We start from the raw sequence: 12,006 nt of genomic DNA, 5'->3' as shown, positions 1-12,006 counted from the left end.
GCTGGGGAGAGACGAAATAGCCGGGGTCCTCAGAGATCCAAAGATCAGGTGAGTGAGGCTTGGAGTGAGGGATGAGACGTCCAAAGCAAATTTATTTACAAGTCGTCAAAAGCAGTGATGGTGTCAAATAGCGACTGACAATATTATCACATGACAGGGAAAGAAATCTGGACGAGATGGCTTAGCAGAGGACACATACCCTGTCCCAATTAAAGGTACCTCATAATAAATGATGGAATCTTGTGATCCATTTGTAGTTGCATATACATTACAAATATGATCCATTTCAGCCTAAATTAAGAAGAATACTGATACATTATTATACATACCTACAAACCATATAACATATTTATTCAGGTATACGGTATGATAGACAGTAATAGAAATATCAGAGCTTTTAATGTAATTACGTAGTGCTTTAAACCAATCACAGTCTTTTCATTGTAGTATGTGGAATGCAAAGGGGATGTGCATATTGGCTAGTTTAAAACAGATAGATTACTGATCTCCATATCTGTTTGTTTAATATGCGTACAAATCATTCTTTCATTCATTTACTCCCCATTCACATCAAATAGTATTAAAACTACATGGTGAAAGGACTATTTCACTCTGGTCGTTAATGCTGTAGCCCTCTGACTAAAGATTGAATTTTACTTGAGAAACTGTTGACTTCATCAGCAAGTACAAATTAAAAAGAACAACTTAAAAACCATGTTGAAAGACCAGAAATGAATAACAAGAAGTGGTGTATATAGACTACAGAAAAATGGCACTTCATCCGTAGGTCAGACATTGGAATTACACATAATGTCTGTTTTCATGTGATCTATACTGGAATAAAATGGTAATTTGTTATAACTCTCCCACTAGTCCAGCAATCTGCTCCTCAGCCCAGTACTTCCAAGGCCATGGTCAAACTGATGAGTGATCTGGATGACCTGAAAGAGGTACTGAGCTGTAGTGACCTGCAGGTATGTTAAAAAAAATGTTCTTCATTCAATACTCCTCATGAATCTGTACACAAATATGGATGAGAAGGAGCTAATGCATAGGAGCACTCTTTGTCTTCTGTAAATATCATTATTTTTTTCTAAATGTATGTATGTGTGTGTGTGTGTCTGTGTGTGTGTGTGTGTATCATGGGATAACATGTCAGAAATGTGATCATCAGTCTTATATTGCGGTTTTGGCCCACAGGACCTGGGGAACCGGCTGGTTTCCCAGAAGACTACGATGGAGCAGTTGCAGTCTCAGATGAAGAGATGTGAAGAGCTGGTGGAGGAAAGGCAACAACGCCTGGCTGCTCTGGAGCTACAGTATGCCCAGCTCAAATTTGGCACTGGCACTGGATCTGAGAAGTAAGGCCATCCTGACAAAGCACAAAAAAGTAAATATAATATTAGAAGTGAATAACGGTAAAATACAACAGAGGACAGGATTGTTATAGCATAGTGTAGCATGACACTGTTCATATTCTGCCACAGCCCTTACAATGAGAAACAAGATCATCTGTTCATAGCACTGAACAGCACAATATAGCACAACTCAGTTTTCAGTACAGAGCTAGGCTGTCAGAGATGAGAGTTCATTTTGAAACAGAAGTATGTCACAGAAACTACTCATATACCATGATTAAGAAATAGTAATTTCCAATTTTTGTTTGTTAATGTTACGAATGCCCAAAGATTTTCCTAGTCGACTAGCAGCCATTAGTTCAAGTCATTAATTGACTAGTCGTCGCATGTTTATGATCTTGATTTAATTATTTGAACATATATATTTTGGGAGCATCAGAGGATGGTTTAAGTTCCAGGGCTGAGAAAGAATGTTACAAGTAACACTGTTAACAGTCTGCTACATTACAGAGAAATGCAAAACCGAAATAATGAGCCTTTAAATATAAATTTTACAAGCGTACGCACAAAGCGAGCCACCTGTTAATGACAAAGCTAACCTCAAAAGCAGTAATGATTCTAAATGAGTCGGAGCAACCAGCAGGGAGACTGAAAATATTGTTAATTTATTTCAACACAGTATAGCATCCAACAACTTATGAACTTGTAACACCAACATAATAACTTAAATGAATGAATAATAAAACAAATGATAAATAAATTAAAAAAAACCCTTTTGTTAAAAAACTAAATTGAAAAAATATTTTAGTTTCTTTTTAAAATGTAAATTAATATAAATTATATATACTAACAAATAAATAATTATATGGCAAACTGAAACACTTAAAAGAGAAATATCTGGCCAGCCCACTTTCGTAACCACCTGATGTACACAAACGCTTAAAAATGGACAATATCCCATTTGTGTATACACCGTGGTAAAGTATAGGGATTGAAGTATCGGAGTGGCAGCGACATCTGACGGTTTCTCCCTTGCAGCCACACAGTTAGGCCATTAATTATTTAGCATAATGGAATAATAATGTTAAGCTACTTACATGTTTCGGATGATAAGTCATGTTTGAGGTCGAAGAATGATCGGCGAATCTTTGCATGCAGAGTTTGCATGGTACCTTCTTGGGGCCGTCCTTCACTTGAAATGATCCCACACTTTGGATGATTTCCTGCCCGACATAGTGTCATAACTTTTTAATGACACGCCGCAGGTCCTGAATAGAGTTTGAGGGTTTTCTGCGACTAATCGACCAATGAAAACTTGGCTGACTAAGGCTCCTCTCACTGACTAATGGTTTGGTCAACTATTAGGGGGCAGTCTTAGTTAACGTTAACCAATATTTATTGATATTGATATTTCCAGTTAATCCATTGATGTGTATCGTTAATCTTAGTTCATTAAACTCAGATTAACATTTGTGACACAAAGTAAAACTTGACTAAATTTGTGTATCAGTGGGTGTTCTCCCCTGAAAAACCTTAGTCCTGGACAAAGCTTAATCTGTGTCCCAAAAATGTCTGATAGGCGGAGCCTCAGTCAAATGTGTTCTGTTTTTTGTTAATCCATTGATACTATGAGTCATATGTTGATGTAGTGATATGCATTTCTCAAGTTAATTCTGGAAAATACTTTGTTAATCCTTGCTCATTTGAATCCTCCAATGGTTATACATGACATTCCGCTGACCCTTGGTCTTGTTGATTGTGAAAATTCATTCATCTACCTGCTAATTGCTTGCTGATGTTCCAATAATGGCCATACTGATTAACCACTGGAAACTGTAGTGTTTATGTGATGAGAGTAGATCCAGTGAGAATCGATTTCTCTCTTGCAACAATGCTCTAAGGGATGAATTAGACAGTGTGTATTGTATCGCAGTATCCTTGGACCGATTTGTTGGGTTCAGTGGCTTGGTCAAGGGCACGTGGCAGTATTAAGCAGAGGGACTGTGAATTTTTAACCCCACAGTTATCAGTGTATTATTTAGTCTAAAATTCAGGATCTAAATGAGCGACCTTTCCGATCCCAGTTAGTGGCTCTGACGTATGACCTACATGCTACCATTAACCCCATAATTATTTCTCACAGATATTTTAGCTGATTGAGACTGAGATGTATTGCCTTCATTCTTCTTTCCTTTTCTCTCCTCCAGCAGGTAATCAGGATGAAAAGTCCTCAGTTAACATATATAATATTGGCCTCTGAAAGATCATTTAATGCTTAACATTACCAAACTCATCTACAGTACCTTACTGAGTTTTCCCTTCTTCCCTTCTTTTTCCGTTCTTTTCCCTCTCTTCTCAAAGTTGAATAGCTGACGAGGAGTGATATGTGGCATACCTGGCCTAGACAGTCTAATGGGACAGTTTAAACGGTGCAGTGTAATGACATCATTTCACACTGTTCAGGGGAGATGGTTTATTAGGCTTTTAAGAAAGCGATTTTACACATTTACTGCCTGTGATAGGAGAGCTACCGTTGAAGTCTAATGAATCCTGTACTGGTTTTAAAGATACGAGCAGCTCAGGGTGAAGCTACAGGAAGAACTGGAACGGGAACAGGAGCGGTGCAGCCAATGGGAGAGCAAGCTGAGCAAGGCACTGTCAGTGCTGTCAGTGATGGAGCAAGGGGTGGACAACCTTTTCTATAGGATGATCTGTGTGCCCACGCAAGAGGTATGTGCATAAATGTGTAAATAAATTTGAGAGCACATCCAAGTTCTGAAACAACTTCTGAACTCCTCCACATTGGCCATTCTTGACAACATGTCTAGAATGGGATAGGTATATATGACATGGCAGAAAAATTCTAACAAGAGGTTTTAGGACCTTTGTGCTTAATCTATGGTACAAAACCAAAATCATTTTTCATGTAAACATCACACTGGAGAATGCAAGCCATAAACACATAGATACTGACCTGAGATTAAAAAGTGTTTCATTTATAATGGTTAAGGATTACTGAAAAAGAGCCAGGAGCACTAAACTGGAACTATCTTTTTTTATTATTATTTGGAAAAAAAAAAGCATTTCACAACACCAATCAGCTATGAGCAGGGAAAACCAAAAGGAGCGACTAAGAGTTCTTCTCCCTTTTTGATACATATGTTCTATCTGTCTATCTATTACATCCTAATGACATCCAAAGATGAATGTGTAAGAGCCTGGTAATTTTGTCTGACTTGTAGGAGTTGCCTCAAGAAGGCAATCTGAGTGCTTTGGAGAAGCTGAGGATCATTGATACACAACTCCCTGTGTTAAAACTCTCCATCTCAGGCCAGACAGAGGATGGCAGCACAGACCAGGAAAAGGTGGTTCCTTCCACTGTTTAAATGCTGAGATGTGGCTTGTAGTGGGGACTAAGACAGCAACTTAAGAACAACTTATTCTGTTTGATAGTGTATCACTTTTTACAACCGTCTGTCATATAACATGTTTTCAGAGTCCTGGATGTGAGGAGAGTCAATGGATAAAGCATTAGCTAAATTTAAGACACAGTCCACATTATCTCAGTAAGACTGACTTGTATATATGGAAATGTTTACATGTATAAATTGAAGTACTAACCTGATTTTAACACATCTGTTGGAAAAGCTTTTCAATATAAAACAATATTCTTTATTTATTAGGGTTAAATCATTGAAGTAAACTTATAAGGCATTTGTAAATTCTTTAAAATAAGACTCTGAGTAAGCAATTTTAAGATCTATGAGCAGGCTATTTTCATTACATTCATTTCATTTTTTTTTTTTTTTTTTTACATTTGTTACAGAAAAAAGCTAAGCTATTCATTATAAATTGCTATGCTTTTGCACAGTTTTTTTTTTTTTTTTGCACTAACATATTTGATTGTGTGAATGGATTGTGAGGAAATTTATTTTAACCTATGTTAAGACAGAAACTTGGCAAAGCTAACATTTCTTAATTTGTCTTCTTATCAGCTGTGGGATTTTCTGGAGCACAGCACCATGATAGAACCGAGGAACTACAGGCGTGTTAACAGTCCTGTACACGACAGCAGCTTGGGAGATAAGTGTGTGTATTCAGTCTACTTCAGAAAATTGACCCAAAGTATCACCAATCGGGGGATTTTCTGTAATTACATTATTTTCCGCGCTCTCTCTCTCTCTCTCTCTCTCTCTCTCAGACTCATTCCAATTCTGGAGTCAGGAGGAGGATTGTGTGCCGTCCCGGGATGAGATCAAACAGCGTGGAGTGGAGCTGATGAAAGCCCACCAGCAAAAGAAAAAAGCCCAGAAAGGCTCCAGGAAGAGCTGAACAAATGGTGAAAAATAAATATGCAGAGAAAGAGTGATATTTGGTCCATTCTTGCATTTAGCCTCAACCAAACAAAAAAGTAATCACAAATAGTTTACATGTTGCCTATCTGTACAATTTTCATATTGTTTACAAGATTTTCAAAATTTGTAACGTTTGCCACATGCTGGCCATACTGGAGCAAAACATTAATTACAGTTTACTTTGGTTGGTTTGTGGCATAAAATGCAATTTGTTACATTGCACACCTTCCCAGAATGTACAACGGCTTATACCTTAAATGTGGACCTATTCAAAATTCAAGACCAAACGGTATTAATGTGGATTGTTACAGATTCTCCTTACTTGTTCCTTCCTTGTGAAAAAATGACACTGCTCACTGAAGTTATACTCTTGTCTTTTTAATAAAATAAGATAAGAAATACTTTATTAATCCCGAGGGAAGTTTGAGTGTCACAATAGCACCGTCCGGCACAAATCAGACACAACAGTAGAATAGAATAAAATAAAATAATAGAAAGGTTGCATCTGTCTGTCTGCATTGTGCAGTAATTGTATACATTGTGCAATTCTACATTGTGCAGTAATTACAGAAGTAGCATATAATAAAAATTGAGTAGCAAGATAGACAGAAAAGTTATTGTCTATTGTGAAATGATTATGCACATAACAGGTCATATAATGAAATATGATACAAAAATAAAAGAGTAAAATTATTACTATTTCACGGTGTGCTGTAGAAAATATCGTTATACACTGTGCATCACAATAATAATAACTAGGGATGTAACTAGTTTTTTTTTTTTTGCCCCTGATCCCGATCTGAGTCATTTAATATTGAGTATCTGCCGATACCAAGTCCCAATCCGATACTTTCAAGTACATAAAAGTTATTAAAACCAATTCATTGTATATGCTCGATAACCGAATAGCAAACACATTAAGAAAAAAATTGCCTGCGGCCAAGCTGTTCCTTTTTTAATCTTTTTAATTACTTTTTTTCTTTTACAAAATAACAAAGTAAGCCTTCTTGTAAAGCGCCGGTAGAGCAGTGTATGAAATGTAGTGTGGAGGGGGAAGGCGTACTGTGGGAGTTATACCAGGAAATATACGCAAGTGTTGATTTTATTTAATCTTACAATAATTCAAGTGGTTAAGTTATCTAACTGTCAGTTATGCTGATACTTTTTCTGAAAGCCTCTTTTTTGTATGCTGTCATTATCAATCCTTAGCGTTAGTTAAGCGACTGTATTGCTCTCTGTGGTCATTAGTTTAGGCTAACTCGCATACATCACATACAGCTAAAGCGTTAAGTGTTTCATTATTGAAATGATACCTTAGTTGTTATTAGTAGCCTAGAGGATTAATGTCGGAGTATGCTGACCTAAAACCGTTCAAATTTAAAAGTTAAAAGAAAATCTGTTCACGTCAATTTGCCAAATTTGAACGCGCCTCTGTATTCGCTACCACATGGGCTGGTCATCAATTACCCTCTCGGTAATCTTTTTGGCCTTGTCGCTGTCTCGAGGAAATTGCTCTTTCCTTTTAAAAGTATATCCTCCAATGTGTGTTGCATCGCAGCAGCCTTTGCCTGTGTTACCTGAGTGAACTCACTGTATTCCGCTGAATATGCTTTTTAGGCGCCGTACTAAAGTGGTAATAGCCTATTGAACGCAGAATGCTCGCATTGCAGACATTACAAGTGGCTGTTGGACTGCTTTTGTTTCCCAATTTAAAACATGTCCACACTGCAGACATTTAAGCCGCATCCTGCCACAAATCATGCTCTCAGTTTATGACACCTGTATGGCAGCAAAGGATGTAAAAGGATCGGGCTTAGGTAGTTAAAAGTCCATTGTGCAATGATTATGCGAGAAGGGGAACAGTATAGGGCATCAAGCGTCAGTCTAATCCCATGTTGCGGCAGAGAGGGGAGGAGTTGTAAAGTTTGATGTCCGCCAGCAGAAACGACCGTCTATGTCTCTTGGTGGAACATTTGGGGGAGATCAGCCTGCCGCTGAAGGTGCTGTTCAGCTTAACAAGCCCGTGGTGGGCATGGGAGGTGTTGTTTAGAATGCTCACCAACTCATTAAGCATTCTCCTCACCGTCATTGCCCCCAGTAAGTCCAGCTCAATTCCACTTCCTACGACAGAGCTGGATTTCCTAACAAGTTTGTTCAGTCTGTTAGCATCCCCAGCTTTCAGACCACACCCTCAGCACACTACTGCATAGAAAATGGCACTGGATACCACTGACTGATAAAACATGCAGCATCTTGTTGCAGACGCTGTAGGATCGCAGTCTCCACGGGAAGTAAAGTCGGCTCTGTGTTCTTAGTCCACTCTAGCCTTTTGTCTAGGTGCGCTCCAAGGTATTTGTAGGAGTGGACTATTTCAACACCTTCTCCATGGATGTAGACAGGGGTCAGAGTAGGCCCCCAGTGCTGCTCAACACTATCTTGCAAACTGCTCCCTAGTCTCACGCACTGGGGTCTGTTGGTCAGGTAGTCTATTATCCAGGTCACAAGCGGAGCATCCAACTGTATGCACCTGAGCTTGTCTCCCAGCAACAAAGGCTGTATGGTGTTGAAGGCGTTTGAGAAGTCAAAGAACATGACTCTCACAATGCCCTCAGCCTCGTCAAGATGAGAGTAGGTTCAGTGAAGCAGGTATATGATTGCATGCTCCCTCCAATGCGGTCCTGGTAAGCAAACTGCAGGGGGTCCAATGCTGGTCTGTCCAGGGGTCTATGGTGGGAGAGGACCAGCCTCTCCAGGGCCTTCATTACATGTGATGTTAACGTCACCGGCCTGTAGTTATTTAAGATCTTAAGGTGCCCCTTCTTGGGCCTTGGGACCAGGCATTTCGTTTTCCAAAGTGTGGGAACCCTTTCAAGTCTCAGGCTCAGACTAAAGATGTTTTGGAAGAATCCACAGAGCTGTTCCGCATACCCCTTAAGCACCTCTGTGCTCACGTCATCGGGGCCTGCAGCTTTGCCTGTGTGGAGTCTTTCCAGTTGCATTTTCACCTGATCAGTTGTGATGGATGGGGGGATTGTTGGGTGGGGGGGGCAGTTCCAGATACAGGGGCCTGAGAAGGGTTGGGGGGGGGCTGTATGGTGATTTAAGGGGTGTGAACGGTCGGGGTGCTGGGGGGTGGGTGGACAGGGGCTGCAGTCTCAAACCTATTGAAAAACAGGTTCAACTCATTGGCACTGGCCACGCTGTCCTCTCTTGCCCTGTTTACTCCTTGCATTAAGATCCAATTTTGGTGATCTGATCACAAGTGGACAGCTCTAAGTACATCCGTTTACGCCTGGCTTTAGAATCCGTGTCTTGAGTGACCACTTCAGATCGTATCTCACTTCCCTGCTCTATATGCAAATAAACACATAAATCATTTCCAACACGCTACCCCTTTCATTGAATTTCAGTTTTGCTTTTTTGATTGGAGATAATGCTTATGACACGTGAGATGTCAGACAAATCTGGTAATCACTGATCGCTGTTTTGGGACATTAAGGCATGTTAAGTTGTTTCCTTATAATGGGCATCAGTGGAGAGGAAAACGCTTAACGTGAGATAACGAGCGTACTCCTGGGATTTTAATTTTGATTTTTTGACAGGAGGAGGCGTTTCTGACAAGAGATGTCCAAGAGAAATTTGGTGATCATTGATGGGAGTTTTGGAACATTAAGCCACGTTAATTTTTTTCACGTTAAACGTTGTTTTTAATCAGCAGGAGCCATCAATGCACTTCCCGTACCAAGTCTGTCAGAAATTAAAAGAAGATGAAGAAATCAAAACAATATCCATTTTGCCTGTTGTTATTGTTGTTGCCTGTTGTTGCACTTTAATATGATGCCGTTGGCGAGCGACTGTGTCCATACGCGAACGAGTTCATATCTTCGCATAAGCAGAGGAGGTCAGTTGAGTGGGCGGTCATTGCTCTCCTTGATCTTAATACTCAGTTTTCTGGACCCTCTTAATCTCCTTGTCCCCAGCTCTGAAGGACCTCTTTTTATCATCAAGAAAGGCCTTTTTGTCTCTAGTACTCCAGGGGTTTTTTATTCTGGAAACACTGTACTGTGTGGGTGGGGATGACATTGTCCCCACAGAAGTTAATGTAACCCGTAATGGATTGTGTAAACTCGTCTATGTCCTCACTGTGTGGCTTGATCAGAACCTCCCAGTCCGGTGACAGTGGAGTTGTAGTCCGGGATATGTTCATGGAGCCATGTCTCTGTAAAACACATGATACTGCACTCCCGAAATTCTCTCTGACTCCTCACCAGTGCCATTAGTTCATCTGTCTTATTTGTCAGCAACCTCACATTTCCCATAATGATGTAAGGGAGATACGGCTTATATCCCCTCTTCTTCATTCACCGTTTAATCCCCATTCTGCAGCCATGGTATTTCCTCCTTATTTCACCTGGAATATGTTGTTGGTATTCTATGGGGGCAATTGCCTACTCTGTAGGTTTTTTGTCCAGATTGTAGGGCTTCAGTCTCTATGTGCTTCATATTTGCACAACAGGCAAAAAATGTACAGGCCAAACAACTAGTTTTATGGTTGTGTATTGCCAGTAAAACCATTCAATCATTTGAAATGTTTATGTTATATGTTGCATGTCTTTCAACAGCCATTTGGTAGAAGTGTTTTTTTTTTTAGCAGAAACAGTAGGGTAAGTGACCTGGGCTCCATCATTCTTCACTGTGGAGCAAGGTGATATCTTTCACAGCAGTGAAAGAGCATTGGAGACCTGAGTAGAACATGTAGGACAGCTCAGTGGAAAGAAGGCCAGCTTACCTCACAGCATGGTTTGGCTGTGAGGGAGTCAGAGCATGATTTGAATTCTCCTGTGACATTGTCAGTGACCCTTGATGAAACAAGTACTTTGAAGAATTAGGTCAGGACAACATGAAGAATATGGGAAAAGGAAGGAAAACAGCGCTCTAAAAGGACAGATCAATAAGAAGGCAGGGAGTAGCCATAACATAAAAATAATCGGTGAAAGACAGAAAGAAAAATGTGGAGGGAAGATAAGGGAGGACAGGGGTATTTAGGAAGAAAGGATTGTGACACAATGATAAAAAGTCTCTTTAGGCACGGGACTGTATAGGCAAATAGGGCACTATGGAAGACAATGGGTCCTGGTAGCGTCTCTGTTCTTCTTGCGAAGAACTTACCCTCAAGCATGTTACAAAGGTCAATTGACTTGGATGCTCTTCCATTGCTTGGGAAAAGGGCTATTATTAACCCTGTCCCCCCACAAACCCTGTCTTAAAAATTAATGACTTACAGATCTATGGCACTTCCAGCGCTAGGAATTGTGTTTGAAAGATCATGGGATCCGTTTTTTTAAGGATATGAACACACTATTAAAATCCATCCCAGATGTATTTAGGCACAGGTAGATCACTATTGCTGATGTCACCAGAGGCAGGGTGAATTATATTGTGAAAAACATCTGCAAGGTTATAAAGGCTTAGGCCAGACTGTCACTCTTCCTTTTTTCTCCTCTTTCCACTCAACACAGCCACATCTTTTGATAGGCAAGCTGAAGCAGATATCTGTAAAACTCTTTAACAACATATTAAATAATGTTAATAATTTTTATATTGATGAGCATTCTACAACATGTTAAACTTAACAGTAAGGCTGTATTAGTGCAAGCACGCAGCAGGATTGTCTGAGTTAGTCAACGTTACACAAAAAATCAGTGTAACAAAAAAATCACATTACACAAAAAATCAGTGGATGAGAAGTAACTCTGACTTCTGCATTGATAAGTATACTGATGATAATGACAACTTTGGGCGTATGGACAAAGACAGTGGTAGGTGTGTATATAGGTCATAGATTTGGAGGTTTGAAAAATAGTGTGATGCCCATCTCATTAAGAATAGTGCAAGAACAACCAAAGAAAACACAAACACACAACTCTGTTTCGTTTACACAAACATCTGAAAGTACACAGTGTTTTACTGTTCAGTCAGACAGCTGTGCACCAGAGCACAGAGTAGTGGGCCGTGATCGTATAGTGGTTAGTACTCTGCGTTGTGGCCGCAGCAACCCCGGTTCGAATCCGGGTCACGGCACATTTACATCTTTTACTCAGTACTTTCTGTTGTCATATTTATTTTTCTTTTTGTTGTTGTTTTTTTGTCCTCAGTATTTATTGTGCGTTATTTATTGTTTTATTTGGTATTTATTTGTTATTTGTTTTATGTGGCACTGTGGTCCTTGTGTAACGCAGTCTCATTCCCCTGTATGTATGAGTCATGCATATGTGGAAATGACAATAAAAGCA

The 12,006-nt window shown here is 39.7% G+C and overlaps 1 non-coding gene across 1 annotated transcript; it reads left to right on the top strand.

The window, feature by feature from the left end:
* The first annotated feature begins 11,722 nt into the window (after positions 1-11,722).
* trnah-gug (transfer RNA histidin (anticodon GUG)) lies at positions 11,723-11,794 on the top strand. The gene has a single exon. It is a non-coding gene; the product is annotated as a tRNA-His (tRNA).
* Positions 11,795-12,006: the final 212 nt, after the last annotated feature.

Source organism: Chanos chanos, chromosome 14 (genome assembly GCF_902362185.1).
Source record: "Chanos chanos chromosome 14, fChaCha1.1, whole genome shotgun sequence".
NCBI classification, from domain to species: domain Eukaryota; kingdom Metazoa; phylum Chordata; class Actinopteri; order Gonorynchiformes; family Chanidae; genus Chanos; species Chanos chanos.
The sequence above is the reverse complement of the archived record's forward strand: the minus strand, read 5'-3'. Positions and strand labels throughout refer to the sequence as shown.